Source organism: Muntiacus reevesi, chromosome 15, assembly GCF_963930625.1.
Source record: "Muntiacus reevesi chromosome 15, mMunRee1.1, whole genome shotgun sequence".
Classification (NCBI taxonomy): Eukaryota; Metazoa; Chordata; class Mammalia; order Artiodactyla; family Cervidae; genus Muntiacus; species Muntiacus reevesi.
Window position 1 is genome coordinate 30,486,521 of NC_089263.1, and position 17,926 is coordinate 30,504,446.

Here is a 17,926-nt window from a genome sequence, read left to right on the forward strand (position 1 = left end):
AATTAGATCTTTACAAACATCTGTAAATTTTACAGGTGTATACATACATATTTTAAAAAGTTTTGATATATATTGCTAAAATGCCCTCAGAAAGATCTTTAAATTTTGACTTACAGCTTACTTCCTCTGAAAATCCTTCCCTGATTAGCCCTTTCCCACCGCTCCATCTGTGCAACTATTTGGCTTCATTAAATTACTATTATATTTATTGGACCATATAAGCAATTACTGTTTTAATAAGACATTAGGCCTCTGGGCTATCTGCTTACAAAGCACATGATATCTTAGAGGAAATCTAAGTGAGGAAATAATAAACTTATGGGCTATTAAATGGGTAGCAATATTGACATAAAAAGATGAGTTATTAGAATTAATTGGGTAACACCCCATTTTCCATGAATGAAGCATATTCTAATCATTTTTAGATTTTCCTATTGTTATGGTTTGTGTGCCTCATAAGAGGCAGTGGCTTCTGGTACAGTTTGCACTGTCTGTATTATCTTTGGAATTATTAAAAAAAAAAAAGTTCAAGCTCTGAAAATTGTATCAAATTCTCTGTATCTTCAAAATTCATATATGCCCTCTCTAGATTTCTATCATGCCTCCCTTATAAGGCATGAAATTGAAGGCTAACTGATGTCATGTGACAGAAAAGTGTAGTAATTCAGAAACACTGGCTGTTGTGTTTTATTTCACTTGTGAAATGAAGTCACATACATTAAAATAAGAATAAAGACTCAAATTGTGCATTTTTAGCATCTGACATTACTCACAAACAATTAGCTAGCACTAATTAGGTCCAATATTGTGAATGTTTCATTAAGAAAAAATTAATTAGCTCTGTTAATTATGAATGTCACAGGAAAATCCAGCCTCAAGCACTCTGATTGTTACTATTTGTTTTTAGGAATCATTTTCTGCGAATTGCTTCCCTTAGTTTTATTTCTATGCCTTAATTATACGATCTTAAAACATGGCAGCCCCTTGTATTATACATTTCCTGCAAATATTAAGCAAATATGCTAAAGCAGGAGCATATTTTACATAACCACACATGTCAGACTAAATGTGAGCCAAGAAAAAGAATGAATGCAGCTCATATCTGATTTATATTTGGCAAATACAGAGATATCATAAGCTACTGGTTTAAATGCCTACATGGTATTTCCATGGCAACTGCATAAACATTTTCCCCATAACACACAGCAAACTTCATTCTTTATATCCCATTATTTATTTTTTCCACTCTCAGGGGAAAGTCTAATTTATTCCCTAGGAAAAATCAATCAATGATTTTCTTAATCAGTGGCATTTGAAGAGCAGGAGGCACAGTTCTTTTTATGGAAAAGCAATTTCTACCAACGCTCTTGTTATGTGACAGAGACTAGGGGAGAATAAAAGTACTACTTGCTTTCAGAAAAGTGTGAGTACAAGTTGCAATCTTCAAAGAGAAATGAGAATGTACATAGAATATCCACAAAAGGTTGGCCAAAGTGATCACATGCAACTCCAACTTCCCTTTTGTCTATGAGTGGAGTATCATAGAGATTCCTTTACGTAAAAAAAAAAAAAAAAAGGCGTTCTTTCATTTCTACAGAGTTTTGGCAGTCTTTAAAAAATTCCTTTGCTGCTTTCCTTGTGTGATAGACATTGTACAGAGCTAGAGGCAAGAGAAAGACTACCCACTTAAAAGTGATCAAATGACAGTTCAAAGGAAGAATAAAGGGAAACCATGTCAGGTTTCTTCACTTTGTCTATTCTTTCAGCCTGAGGTAATTATCATGATTCAAATTGCACCGGATGGAAGATATCCCTTATTGGATTTTAGCTATCAAATGAACAATTTCCCAAAGTGCTCAAAAGGACAGTGGATCAACTAACATTCTTCAGTGTACTCGGCGCTCAGTGGGTTAGCAGAGGAAGCCCTTTCAGGATGAGTGTACGTATTATCCAGTCCCTTCCCGAGCTTCCCTGGCACCACTATAATAGCACTTATCATGTTCTGTTACTGTTATATATGTATGAGTCCCTCAGAGGGTCTTTATAACACCCCTCCAATCTAACACAGTTAGATTGCTCTGTGAATAGTAGCATGCTTAATAAGCTAATGGGTTAAATGAATATTTAGCTATAGCATATACACATTTCCTACAATACATAATGCTTCTCATAATGTCTTCCAATTATTCCTTCTACCATTTTGATGTTTCTATTCTCATGGAAGTTTCATTACTTCATTTCTATACAGTGAATCTCTTACCATCTCCTCTCTTTCATTTATCTTCAAGGTCTATGTTAAGTTATAAAGCAAGGGCTTTGGGGGTTTTTTTTGGCTTTGCTTCTACTGTTCCAGTATCATTTGTTGGAAAGATTAATCTTTCTTCATTGGGCTGATTCTGCACCTTGTAAAAAATCAATTGATCATACACACACACAGACACACACACACACATGTACACACACACAAAGCATCTGCATCTTGTTTCCTTTTAAACATTCCCCATGTGAAACTCACCTGTACTCTAGCACTAGTTATACAATGGCTCATTATTTAACATCAGAAAGTTCTAAAGTACCAGAATGTTTCATGTTTTCCTTCCTATATATGTCAAACCAACAGAAGGAAACAAAAGCTGGGCCTGACTCCAAGAAGAATGAGTTTCTTAGGGAATGAGTGTTTCCTTTCATTTCTACAATTTGGTATTTTTAGATAAGCTCTCCTGTGACCATATGCCAGAATTGTTAATCTTCAAAATGTACAAGCTGGAATGATAAAAACCAATCCCCACCCCTGCCGCCCCCTTATTCTATGGCTACTGCATGGGGGCCGTTAATTCAGAATTAAAACACCAGTAAGGTTAGGACTAACTGGCTTGCCTAGTACAAGCATTTGTGCAGACTTCTAGTTTCTCACCCTTATGAGAAGGTGAGTAACAGAAACAAGGAGACGCTTTGTATTTATCACGTTCTTCAATTGCCACGTATGTTTAGTGGTATTCTAGCTAATTATCATTAACTTAAAACATTTACTGCTAATTACATTTGGTACAAAGAATCAAAGGGTAAAAACTGTGTTCTCAACACCCACAGCAATCCTTTCTTTCACAATAAGATTTCTATCTCTTCCTCTATCATCCCTTATGCCATGGCCAGGTCCTTGGTGAAAGGACTTCTAAGCTCTTTTAGAAGTTCAGATAAACGTCCTCTTTCTGGATCGTTTTGTCACGACATTTTCAGAGGCTAACCCTTCCCATACATCACGACTGACTTCTTACTACCTAGTATTGTTGTCTTGCCAGCAATACATTTGTGAAGGGAGACTTTCTACCACATGGTATAGTCATTTCTTGGTCATCTGACTCTACTACAGAGTATTTCTGCTACAATGATCTCAGTAGTAAAGAATTAAAAGAGCTAATGTGAGAGATACAAGCCCACAGAAATAACTGTTTTCCCAACCAAAGTCTTAAAAAATACATTTGAAAACCTACAGAATGAAAGAATTATATTCTTCCAAAACACAATGCAGAATTGACAAGAAGACAGTGGTATTTTAGGTATCAAGAAGAGAACACAGGAGGACAAAGTCATAACACAACAGCAAATCCCCACTATTTTAGTTTTTTTAAGTGAAGGAAGATTTATTTAAAGAAACACACTCCATAGACAGAGTGTAGGCCATCTTGGAAGACAGGAGAGGCATGAGAAATCTCTACTATTGACTATAGTATGTTGCCTACTCACCTGTGCTATGTTTTGAGTTCATATGAAAAAATGAATTTAAATGAATATCACATATCATGAAAGATGGAAAAAGTACATCTAGTATATCATTATTTACATTTTATGTTGTTAATGGGTACATACATAAGAATATATATTCACCAACCTCACAGCATTTTCTCCAGAAAAGGATGACAAGAATGAATTGGAGAAAGATACAAAGAGGATTTCAATTGTTCCTAAATTGTTTTATCTCTTTAAAAAAAAATGGGAAAATGTTAGGATTCAATTAATTCTTGGTGGTAAGATAATAATGTTTTTAATATTATTCTGAATTTTCCTGAAGTATTAGAATTTTTAATAATAAAAAAATTTAAGAACAATAGAAATATACTTAATTACATTTTAGCTTGAAAGTAAAGCAGATTTCTAAACAAAGAAAACATGAGGAAGAACCTTCTTTTGTGGAATAGAGTAGTATCTGACAAAATGCATTTTGAACTACATAGTTTGAAAGAATATTTCAAGTGATACTGTAATTTCTGAGAAATACTGGATAAATAGATTTGCCTTTAAGAGCTTCCATTTAATTTTATGTAAAGTAAGGATGTCAAAATAAAATATCTTGGATAACCTCTCCAACTTTAAACGTCTATGTCTTTTTTTCTTCTAAAGGAGGTAAGCATATCTCTGCACATGTTATTCCTTTCACCTAGAACAGGAATACTCTTTTCCTCTAGCTTGCTCCCTGGCAGTAAAATCCTATTAACCAGTAACATTCAGCAGTAGGATTCATTTGTGCTTTGGGAAGTCTTTCCTCGCCCTTCCCAAACAGAAAAAGTACTGCCACAGCTCTGTCCTCATATTCCCATTAATCTCTTGAACACTGCTACTTACATGTGTGTCTGCTCTGTTAGAGAAACAGATGCTGGCACCTGCATCTCCTCTTCCTTGAATGCCATGTACCCTCCATAGTGACATGTTTACAGCCAAGAGAGAGATAATATACACAAATCACTTAAACTTAATGTTTGCACAAAGTAAATTAAAATTTTTTTATCTATTGCAAATGTTATTTTCCCCAAGTAAATGTGTGATGAATGAATGAAGTCAGTATGTAAAATGACATGAAGTTATTCCATCAGTCAGATATGTTGATCGTCCCACTGTAAGGTAGGGACCCAGATGATCGCTTAGTATTCTTTCCAAAAGAATCCACAGGATTATTTTGAATTTTATGCCCTTTAGTTTAGAAAGCAAGGATAACATAACTTTTCTGGTTCTTCTTTTACTTTTCCTCATATTATTGGAAGCTTGGATCAACAGCTTTTTACAAAGGACATGAAACACTCTTCAGAAGCAAAATCTCAGAAAGAAGATACACTAAACCTTGGACTGAAAACTGTTACTTTTAAAAAGGGGAACATTTTATCATATACATGTTTGGATAATATGCACTTAGCTGTAACAGTTGATTCAACCCTTGTTCTCAAACAAGGCTGTTTATAGTTCCTATGGTGGAAGAGGGATAGTATGATAACATGGAGGGGAGAGAGAACTTGGTAAAAAATAGCAAGTAATCCCTTCCCAGGAACCCAAGGAAGCAGGAGGGTAGATCTGAGCACCCCTAGTACTTTCTTGGATCAATCTCCTTAGATGTGGCTCATGAAACAGTTGTTAACTAGGAGATTCTTTGAATCAATGGGATTGTCTTGGGAGTCCACCAGCCTGCCATAAGACCTAGAAATGCCCTTGGCAATATTAAAACCAAAGCAGACAACTGCCACCAGATAGGATGGGAAGGTTGGGGGTGGGGGTAGATTTGGAGCTCAAAGCTGCACCCTCAGAGCTTCTAACCAGGTTCTAGCATAGCTTATGCTAGTCATTTCATTAATCCACAAGTAGCATGACATTGCATTTTACAGGACTGAATTTTCTGGACCATACTTAATTAAAATAGGGATTTTTTATTTTGAAACAGAAGAGTTACCAGAAGTTGCAAAGGTAGTACAGAGAAGCCCTATTTACCCTTGAAAGTTTGCCCCAATAGTCACATCTTGTATAAATATAATACAATATCAAAACCAGGAAACTGACATGGGTACAATGTATGTATATTCAATGTCATTTCATGACACATGTAGATTACTCTAGCTATCACCACAGTCAAGATACAAACTATTCCATCACTGCAAAGTTATCCCCTGGTGCTCTTTATAGTCACATCCACCCACCTACCCCTCAACCTTCCCAAATCCCTGGCAACAACTGTCTGTTCTCCATCATCATAATTGTGTCATTTTGAGAATGTCATATAAATGGAATCACACATCATGTGGCCTTATGTCCTTGAGATCCATTGAAACTGTGATATATAGATCTACTGTGATCAGTAGATCATTCCTTTTTATTGCTGACATTGTACTCCACAGTATGGATGTACCACAATTTGTTCAGCCATTTACCTATTGTAGGACATGTTGGTTGGTACAGTCTGTGGCTATTACAAACAAAGCTGGTATGAACAATAATGTACATGCTTTTGTGTGAACCTAAGTTCTCATTTTACTGGGTTTAGTGCCCAACAGTGGGATTGCTGGGTCATATGGTAAGTGTACATTTAGTTTTAAAAGAAACAATCAAATTATTTTCCAGTGTCTGTTCCATTTTATGTTCCTACCAGCAATATATGAAAGATCTAGTTTCTTTGTATCCTCATCAGTATTAAGCATTGTTATTATTTTTTATTTTGGCTATTCTAACAAGTATACAGTGATAACTCATCATGGCATTAATTTTCATTCCCCAATAGCAAGTGATATTGAATATCTTTTCAAAAATGCGCTTCTTTGTCAATGCTATTAAGAGTATATCCTCTTTGGTGAAGTAGTTCTTCATGTCTTTTGCCCATTTTGAATTGATTGTTTTAACTGTTGAGTTTTGAGGGTCCTTAAGTATTCTACATATGACTCTTTTGTCTTCTCATCCTTTTAAGGAGGTCTTCTACAGAGTAAGAGTTTTTAAATTTTGATCAAGTCTGACTTATCCATTTTTCTTTCTTTTATGGTTGTGCTTTGCTGTCCTAACTATTCCTCACTAACCTCCAGATCCTGAAGATTTTCTCACAGGGAGCCCATCCTGGTGCTCTGTGATGACCTAGAGGTGTAGGATGGAAGAGGAGAGGGATAAACTCAAGAGGGAGGTGATATATGCATAATTATAGCTGATTTGTGTTGTTGTATGGCAGAAACCAATACAACATTGTAAAGCAATTTTCCCCCAATTAAAAACAAACAAAAAAGATTTTCTCCTATAAAACTTCTAAAATGTTTTCTAGTTTTACATTTAAATCTATGATTCACTTTAAGTTAATTTTTGTATAAGGTGAGAATTTGGGCTGAGAATTTAGGTGAGAATTAGGCTTCTTTTTTCTATGAATATTCAATTGTGCTCCGTTGCTCAGTCATGTCCCACTCTTTGCAGCCCCATGGACTGTAGCCCACAAGGCTCCTCTGCCTATGGAATTTTCCAGGCAAGAATACTGGAGCGGGGTGCCATTTCCTACTAAAGGAGATCTTTCTGACCCAGGGATGAACCCGCCTGTCTTGTGTCTCCTGTGTAAGACAGGAGGATTCTTTACCACTAGCGCCATGTTGCTCCTGCACTATTTGATAAAAAGACAGTCCATTCTCCATTGAATTGCTTTTACACTCTCATTAAAAAAAAAAAAAAATCAGCGGGCTATACTTGTGTGGGGCTATTTCTGGGTTATCTATTCTGTTACTGATTTATGTGTCTATCCTACTGCTAATACCAGTCATGAGTACTGTGGCCTTATAAGTTTTGCAATCGGGTAGAGTGGTTCCTTCCATTTCCTTCTTTTTCAAAGTCATTTTAGCTGTTCAAATTTCTTTGCTTTTCCACATAAATTTAAAAAATTTTGTCAGGATTTTAGGAGTTGATTTAAGCCTATACATCAATTTAGGGAGAACTGATATCTTTAATATGTTGAGTCTTGATAAGTTTTATCTTCTTAAACCTTGATAATAGGTTAATGTACTTAGTGAAAGTGCTCAATCCTGTCTGACTCTTTGCAACCCCAGGGACTATACAGTCCATGGAATTCTCCAGGCCAGAATACTGGAGTGGGTAAGAATACTTAAAGACACTCAGAACTCAACAGTTAAAACAATCAATTCAAAAATGGGCAAAAGACGTGAAAAGCTATTTCACCTTTCCCTTCTCCAGGGGATCATCCCAACTCAGGGACTGAACCCAGGTCTCCTGCATTGTGGGCAGATTTTTTACCAGCTGAGCCACAAGGGAAGTCCTAGAGTACTGGAATGGGTAGCCTATCCCTTCTCCAGCAGATCTTCCCATCCCAGGAATTGAACTGAGATCTCCTGCATTGCAGATGGATTCTTTACCAACTGAGTTATCAGGGAAGTTTTCTACAAATAGAATAAGAACTACCTATTTGAAAAAGACTATATATGAATTTAGCAGAAAATGTATGCCACTACTATATTGAAATAAATAACCAACACGGATGTACTATAGCACAGGAAACTCTGATCAATGTTCTCTAATAACATAAATGGGAAAATAACCTGAAAAAGAATAGATACATGTATACGTGTAACTGAATCATTTGCTGTACACCTGAAACTATGTTAACAAACTATGCTCCAATGTAAAATAAAAATTCAAGATGAACTCATCTCCAAATTCACTACTATTTTTGTTTTTAGTAACAGTATCAGAGACTGAAAAACAATGAAGAATTTTCTCAGGATAAAGAGAAAGGCAGATAAGACTTTAAGGGAGGACAGCTGAGTAAACAGGCCAGTTTTGCATTTTTTCCTCATCTGTGTTTCCCTTCTCTGTCCTCTGTCTCTATCTCAGGTAAATGTGGGTCTAATGATATCATCTTCAAGTATCTTTTCTACTAAATAATAACTACTACTTTAAGAACATAATCAGAACAATGAGAAATTACCAACAGGATAAAATTGATGTTGCAAAAGAAAAATAGTATCTTACGGGAACATAATTTCACAAAACTGAAATGAGAATGCTGCTAATAATAAGACCTATCCTTATCTGCCACTGGGTAAATAAAAATTTTAACAAGTTGAAGTTTTGAGGTATTGAATGCTTATAAACTAGAATACACTCCTGGTTAAGAGTTCAGGTTATGGAGCTGACTCTACCTTGGACTAGCAACTTGATGCAGGGCAATTTAAATAACTTCCTTGAGAATGTGTTTCCTCATATGTAAGATGGAGATATTTAATAATATGACTAATGTCAAATAGAGTGGTGAAGCCTCAGATGATGCATATTAAACACTAATTCCATTGCTTCACATATGGTAATCACTCAGTACACATTAATTACTTTTACGTTAAATTCTTATTTGTCTGGGCAAATTATACCTAGGTTTCTCTCCATAAGGACAGTTTTCCTAAATGAAGTCTATTAAGATTTATGAGTTTAAGATTCTTTATAGATACATTATTTGCAGTGGTCTTACCATCTGCAAGAATATACTCTATTCCCAAGAATCATAATTTTAAGCTAATGAACTTAGATAAAACTGGGTGTTCAATTCAACTTTAACATAGCTAGAACAGTATCTTTTAAATTTTAGCCTATTCAGGGTGGCCATGATAGTTTGTACAGTTAGAAATGTGAATTTCTAATTTAGAAATTCTGTCAGTTGCACAGTCAGAAGCCTGATTCCATTCCCTCATCAAAAGCCACAGTTGATTTGGGATTCTGGATGCACTCAGCTTAGATGGGACCAGAAAAAATAAACAATATGTAATTCAGGTAGTCTCATGCATGTGAATTACATGACTTCTGAACTGGACTTGATGGGAGAATGAAGGCAATATTTTTATTTTGTAGAGAGGTCAAGTTCTAATTTAATTTGATCCTTGTTAATATTATGACACTAAAAAACAAATTTGGTAGTGAACAAAGTGGAAATTAATGATTAGAAAAAGCCACTCCCTGTGGATTTCAGTGATCCTATCCATGGTTACCAAAAATCACTGTGAAAGGGAAAGTGTTAGTCGCTCAGTCTGTCCGACTCTTTGCAACCCCATGGACTATACCCCAGCAGGCTCCTCTGTCCATGGAATTCTCCATGCATGAATACTGGAGTGGGTTGCCACTTCCTTCTCCAGGGGATCTTCCCAACCTAGGGATTGAACTCAGGTCTCCTGGATTATAGGCAGATTCATGACCATCTGAGCCACCAGGGAAGCCCTCCAAATCACTGAAAGATGAATTTAAATGGAAATAAATGTTTGGTAAGGAGTGGTAAATGTATCACGATAAAAACTTTGACAATATTGTTTGTTTTGGGTTCATTAATGAAGCTGTGGTTATACGAGGTTATAGAATCAGATACAATCAAATGGGTAAAGAAAACTTAGATCATTAGTGGAGAAGACATGGAAGTTTGCTGACTTTCTTTTTTCTTTTAGCTGTACCATGTGGCTTGTGGGATCTTGGGTCCTTGACCAGGGACAGAACCCAGGCCCAGGGCAGTGAAAGTGCTGAATCCTAAGCACTGCACCTCCAGGGAATTCCCCAGTGACTTTCTGTGTACTATTTGCTTGTATAACTGAATATTCAGCACTTAAGTTTTTGCTGTTTCAAAAGTTACTTTCTTCAACTTTGTATAATTTTTTAATAGTTGTGGACTAGAAAGAATTTGCTCAATATTTTAAAAACGCTAAATGCTGGGAGATAGTGACAAGCATACAGAAATTCCTAACAATGCCATAAGTAGAAGCTTAACCAATAATTGGATAATTAAAAAGAAAAAAATCAATGTTAAGGTATTTCCTATCCAGGTTAATGTTAGCACAGGGAACATTCCTTACATACTACTTATCCTGGGTTACACTTACCAATTTAAATCATTTTCCTGAAATAGTAGGTCCTACATTCCTTAGAATCATTAGGATTAGTCATTGATTAGGGCTGTATTTGATTTTTCACATGTTTCGATTTCACAGCAAGGACCTAGTTTTACTCAATCGCATTCATTCACTACCAAGACACAATGACTCAAGCAAACAAACGGTTATCCCCCAAAACCAAATTAATAGACTTTTCCAATGAATAAAATTTCTAATTGTTCACTAGGATGCCATTAAAAATTGCAAACATTTTAGTTTTTAAAAACATGTGTTGAAACAATTTTGGCCTAAGATCAAGGAGATTTGAGAAGACTGACAAAGAATTTTAAGTCTTTCTGTAATTGCTTTCCACTCTACTTAAAATGTAACAATCACTGTGACTTCACAATAAGAAATAATTCTATAATTTTTTCAAACTTCTCTCTCCTTTTCCATTTTGGATCCTTGTGTCTTTTTTTTTTTTTTTTTTTTTTTAATGACAGAATACTTAAAACATGGTGTCTTTTATAACCCTAAATTCCTGAGAAGGAGGAGGAGAGGATAAAATAAAGATTAAATTAAAATAAGATGCCAGATATGAAAGGAAAAAGATCAAGAGACCAGATGTCACATAAGGAAACTAAAAAGACAACACTAAATAAAGTTCAGAAAGTAAGATTATAAAACACTTTCACATGTGATAGAATACTACAGTTTATGTTGCCTGAGTTGTTTTTATGAAAGGAAAAAATATCTGGCAAAGGACAGACCTGTAAGTATACTAATACTATGCCATATTCTTACTCAAATAAGCTTATTTGTTTCTATGTTAAAAGTTGATAACCTGGAGGAAAAAACAACAATTCTTTTAGCTAATATCAGGGTAAAGCATTAAAAGAGAAAATAAAATCCCAACTATGCTAAATAAGTTATAAAATTACCAGCTATCTGCACTTTGGTATTTGTTAAGGTAAATATTTAAAGCTAAAAAGAAATCCTTTCAAGTGATTTAAAGTTCTTGGTGGAAACATGATATGAGAATTCTGGTTACCATTTAAATTTGAAGTACTTCATCCATTTCGGTGACAAAGGTGGTTTTAGCAGCTATAATTACATTCCTTCAAATTTCAAAGTGCTTTGGGTCCTTCCAAGATGAGTGAATGTCCTTTCTTCCTTGCCTCTCATTCCTTATTTTCTGAAGATAGTGGTGTTTACTGCAAGAGAACAGCACAAAACAGAGCTAAGCTGGAGAGGTAAGCTAGTTTTAAATATATTGGACATTTTCTTTCATTTAGGATATTCATAATTTTACCCTTACTCAAGAGTTAAAATTGGACTTATTTAAGAAGTAACTTCTTTACTTAGGAAGTGACGTGGATAGAATCTTACACACTCAAGAGTTATCCATGACATACCTAAGAATCAAGCAACTCATATGAATCAAACTAGTACTGATACATTTGAGGCTTTCTAAGATTTCACTTGATTATCTTCATATATTTCTATTTTTGGCTAAAAATAAAAGAATATGAAACATAAAATTCTACTTCACCTTCATAACAATTCAATTCTAAGTGACAATATCCAACTTTGATACAGCCTCTGTCAAATATGAAAGTATTTATCTCCAAATACAAAAATTCCTCTAGCCACTTTGCAGTTTCACTTTAGGTTTAAGTATAAAATATATTTGTAATTTGGTATACAAAATATCACTTAAGATTAAAATAATAAATTTCTATCTATTTCTGACTCTAATTACATGCATGTTTAAACAGGCCCAAGCCCTCATTTGCTTTTTCTATAACACTAAATACAAGGAAAATGACTAGAAGAGTTAAGAAAGAAAAAGATAATGTGACAACTTTTAAATGATTCCAGATTATGCTTACATACTGTAAAATTGAACCTTTCAATAGATTCTAAGACAACAAAGGCACATTTTAAAAAGGACACTTTTGTGCAACATTAAACAATATCTAACTCTGACATTGCTGGGTTATTCATTATGAAAACAATATCCAGTATTCTTACAGTGTTTATATCTATCACTTCAAGTGCTGTATAACAATGATGAGTGTCATGTAGGAGAAATATATTACCAAGAAATATATACATATCACTAAAGTCATGTCCAACTCTCTACAACCCCATGAACTGCAAGATGCCAGCCTCCTCTTTCACTATTTCCCAGAGTTTACTCAAAGCCCTGTATCACATAAACAGTGGCAAAATCAGTTATTCGTATTTCCACTATGAGTTTTTAAAGAAGAAAAATGCAATCAATGCCTATTTTATTTTGAAATTTGAATATGGAAAGATATTGAACTTATAGATATACAAATAGTGATAACCTAGAAAAGTACTTTGTGAGAGAGAAGTTAAGTGATTTCCCATGGGTAAGTGTTGTTAGTGACAAAACTGAAATGAGAACCTACATCACCTTACTCTTTCCTAATGCAGTGATCTGTTATCCTCTTATAATCTACCCTGCGTTCCTTGAAATAGTCTTTTTCTGAATGCTTTATTCTGATGTGTTTGGTAGAACTCAAACTCCAAATCTGAAATATCCCCTCAACAACTTCTCATGTCTGCTATTACCTTCCACTAGGCCCTATGGAGTCTCCTCCACATGTGAACTTAAGTAATTAGCCAAAGATCTGAAAGGAAAGACATACAAATTTTGAGGGTGCCTACTCTGTGCCTCTCCTTTCTAGGGATGTTCACCATTGAATTCCAGAACAACTGGTATGACTTGAATAGGGTTGTACGTTAGATGAGAGCAACCAATCAGCCAATTGTAGGTTAGAGGTTAGATAGTAGTAACCAACCAACCAGTTGAATTCCTGATTGTGATTATTTTATCCTGATTATGTGGCAGAATGTCTTTGTAGGAAATGTACCCTAGAGTATTGAGTGATGATGCAGTATAATGTCAGTAACTTAATCTCAAGTGATTCAGGAAAAATTATCTGTACCATTCTTACAATTTGCATATAAGTTTGATATTATTATAATATAAAAAGAAAAAAATTAACATATCAGTACATCAGTCACATTTCCAAAATGTCTTCTGTGGAAGTTTGATACAGCTAAATGCTTAAAGAAAAAGTAGTTCTATATAGTGAAATAAATTTGGGTAAAGTTACTTGCATTCCTTCTTGGTGATTCACTATACACGTTAGCCTATCAGATATTCCTACAAATCACACCTTTTTTTTTTTTAAGGCATACTTTTATTTATTCATCCTTCCAACCACATAAATTATACTTAAGGCCTACTATATGAAAGGAAATGTTCTAAGTAGTAGAGATAGACAGAAAATAGGGAAGGCAAGATCTCTCCTCTCAGAGAGCCAACATTTTAATACAGAAAGAGGCAAAGTCAGTAAATGAACAAACTAATTTCAGATGGTGATAAGTACATAGAAGAAAACAAAACCGAGTGTTAAAGTCTGGGAAGGTGGAGGTGCTGTTTGAGAAGGCCCTCAAGAGAGATAATTTTCAGGTTGAGATGAGCCAGACACGGAAAAATTTAGGGGGCGAATTTTCCAGACACAGGAAGACATACATGCTGTAAGACAGGAATAAGCTTATAATGCTCATGGGGAAAAGTTTCTAAATTATCAAAATAACGAAATAAGAATTTTTGAGAAAAATCTCTTAAGTATCATATCCCTCAAAATACATGTGAAAATTGGCCATATTTTAAAACTATTGACTCCTATGTAAAAAGAACAATAACATAACAATTACTAAAAATTCTTAACCTATTTTTTTTAACTAACTACATGAATTCTCTTTGGATGACAATTTTCTATTATTTCAAAGCTTCTTTCAGAACCAATCCTTATTTTATAATTGAGTGAAAGGTTATTCTCTCTCTGTATGTAAAATAAAATAAATTGCCTGCTTTCCCCTCCCCTGGATGATGTACCAGAGTGCTGGGAAAACATCATGAAGACATGTAGGCATGAAAAGTATTCCCTGAATGTATATGGAGCTATGTTACTACTCACTCATTGAGGCAACAGCAGCATATACCTAAAATCTCTTCTAGAACTTTGACAGCACTGGATTTTGCACATTGCTAAAGAACAACTTCAATTATAAACCTTAATGAAGGAAAATACTCTTAATCATTCACAGGATTCCCTGGTGGCTCAGACAGTAAGGAATCCGCCTGCAATGTAGGAGACCCAGGCTTGATCCCTGGGTTGGGAAGATCCCCTGGAGAAGGAAATGGCTACCCACTCTGGTATTCTTGCCTGGAGAATCCCATGGACAGAGAAGCCTGGCAGGGTACAGTACATAGGGTCGCAAAGAGTTAGACACAACTGAGCGATGGTCACTTTTGCTTTCAATCATTCAAGGGATAACTGTATATAAAAAATCGAAGAAAATCATACACTGCATGTATCAATACTGCTGTACATATAAGAAAAACTCTTGAGTAGTCTAAGAGGGGACTGGAACAGCATGCTAAGCTACATTAGGTGGAAAAAAGAGATTATGCTTTAAAACGTATTTTGTGTTCTACCTGGCTAACAGGGATATGTGGAAGACAATGCAGAAGCAAAGGTAATGAAGGGAGAAGTATATTCTCAAAACTATGAATTAAGAAGAAAAGTCCCTAGATCATGAGTAGGGAAAACCACTAGATCATTCAGGTATGACCTAAATCAAATCCCTAATGATTATGCAGTGGAAGTGAGAAATAGATTTAAGGGACTAGATATGAGAGACAGAGTGCCTGATGAACTATGGATGGATGTTCATGAATTGTACAGGAGACAGGGAGCAAGACCATCCCCAAGAAAAATAAATGCAAAAAAGCAAACTGGCTGTCTGAAGAGGCCTTACAAATAGCTGTGAAAAGAAGAGAAACCAAAAGCAAAGGAGAAAAGGAAAGATATACCTATTTGAATGGAAAGTTCCAAAGAATAGCAAGGAGAAATAAGAAAGCCTTCCTCAGTGATCAGTGCAAAGAAACAGAGGGAAACAACAGAATGGGAAAGACTAGAGATCTCTTCAAGAAAATTAGAGACACCAAGGGAACATTTCATGCAAAGATGGGCTCAAAAAAGACAGAAATGGTATGGACCTAACAGAAGCAGAAGATATTAAGAAGAGGTGGCAAGAATACACAGAAGAACTGTACATAAAAGATCTTCACGACCCAGATAATCACGATGGTGTGATCACTCACCTAGAGCCAGACATCCTGGAATGTGAAGTCAAGTAAGCCTTAGGAAGCATCACTACGAACAAAGCTAGTGGAGGTGATGGAATTCCAATTGAGCTATTTCAAATCCTAAAAGATGATGCTGTGAAAGTGCTTCACTGAATATGCCAGCAAATTTAGAAAACTCAGCAGTGGCCACAGGCCTGGAAAAGGTCAGTTTTCATTTCAATCCCTAAGAAAGACAATGCCAAAGAATGCTCAAACCACCACACAATTGCACTCATCTCACACGCTAGCAAAGTAATGCTTAAAATTCTCCAAGCCAGGCTTCAACAACATGTGAACCCTGAACTTCCAGATGTTCAAGCTGGTTTTAGAAAAGCCAGAGGAACCAGAGATCAAATTGCCAACATCTGCTAGATCATCGAAAAAGCAAGAGAGTTCCAGAAAAACATCTATTTCTGCTTTACTGACTATGCCAAAGCCTTTGACTGTGTGGATCACAATAAACTGTGGAAAATTCTGAACGAAATGGGAATATCAGGCCACCTGACCTTCCTCCTGAGAAAACTGTATGCAGGTCAGGAAGCAACAGTTAGAACTGGACATGGAACAACAGACTGGTTCCAAATAGGAAAAGGAGTACGTCAAGGCTGTATATTGTCACCCTGCTTATTTCACTTATATGCAGAGTACATCATGAGAAACACTGGGCTGGATGAAGCCCAAGCTGGAATCAAGATTGCTGGGAGAAATATCAATAACCTCAGATATGACACCACCCTTATGGAAGAAAGTGAAGAACTAAAGAGCCTCTTGATGAAAGTGAAAAGAGGAGAGTGAAAAAGTTGACTTAAAGGTCAACATTCAGAAAACAAAGATCATGGCATCCGGTCCCACCACTTCATGGCAAATAGATGGAGAAACAGTGGAAACAGTGACTGACTTTATTTTTTGGGGCTACAAAAATCACTGCAGATGGTGACTGCAGCCATGAAATAAAAAGATGCTTACTCCTTGGAAGAAGTTATGACCAACCTAGACAGCGTGTTAAAAAGCGGAGACATTACTTTGCCAACAAAGGCCTGTCTAGTCAAGGCTATGCTTTTTCCAGTAGTCATGGATGGATGTGAGAGCTGGACTATAAAGAAAGCTGAGCACCGAAGAACTGATGCTTTTGAACTCTGGTATTGAAGACTCTTGAGAGTCCCTTGGACTGCAAGGAGATCCAACCAGTCCATCCTAAAGGAAATCAGTCCTGAATGTTCATTGAAAGGACTGATGTTGAAGCTGAAACTCCAATACTTTAGCCACCTGATGTGAAAAGCTGACTCATTTGAAAAGACCTTGATGCTAGGAAAGATTGAAGGCAGGAGGAGAAGGGGATGACAGAGGATAAGATGGCATCTTGGATGGCATCACCGACTCAATGGACATGAGTTTGAGTAAACTCTGGGAGCTGGTGATGGACAGGGGAGCCTGGTGTGCTGTAGTCCATGGGGTCGCAAAGAGTCAGACACGACTGAGCGACTGAACTGAACTGACTGTTAGTGGAATGAAGTAAAAAATGACATAATGCTGGGGGACCTTTTATTTATGAGTACAGGGCAACTTCATCACTAAATAACTAAATCCAGGTTACATATGTGCTAATTTTGAAACATTAGTAAGGTAGGCATATCGAAACAAAATAGGAAGGAAGGAATTTAATCTTGCATAATTTAAAAGAGAAAAGGTGCCAGTTTGAGAGTAAGGTAACTTAGGCATTAGCCCAAATTCTCCATTAACTAAGGAACCACTGGTATAATCTCTGACATTAAAAAATCTATCAAAGCCCTACAGGCTCAGTACTGTGCCTTCTTATTTACTTTGCTCTTTAACGGTAGAGAATGTTTAAGTAAAAGTATTACTAAGAATTAAAACATAACAGTCCATCAGGAATCCTACAGCTTACCTGGGAGCTTTTTAACCACACAGCACAGACTGTCAAACTATGACTCAGGGGCCAAGTCTGACCAGCAGGCTGTTTATGCATGACCTGCAAGGTTAGAATGTAGTTTTTCATTTTAAAATAGCTGGGAAAAAAGGTCAAAAGAATAAA

At 35.9% G+C, this 17,926-nt stretch overlaps 1 protein-coding gene across 11 annotated transcripts in view; it reads right to left on the reverse strand.

The window, feature by feature from the left end:
• Nucleotides 1-17,926, reverse strand: part of PEAK1 (pseudopodium enriched atypical kinase 1) — a 309,359-nt gene that overhangs the window by 138,109 nt on the left and 153,324 nt on the right. For 10 of the 11 annotated variants that reach the window (XM_065906976.1, XM_065906968.1, XM_065906966.1 and 7 more), the window contains one exon: nt 11,692-11,854. The gene's annotated coding sequence lies outside the window, so the exon portion shown is untranslated. Of the gene's footprint in view, nt 1-6,824; nt 6,880-11,691; nt 11,855-17,926 lie in introns of all 11 variants that reach the window. The other variant, XM_065906971.1, reaches the window with a different exon arrangement.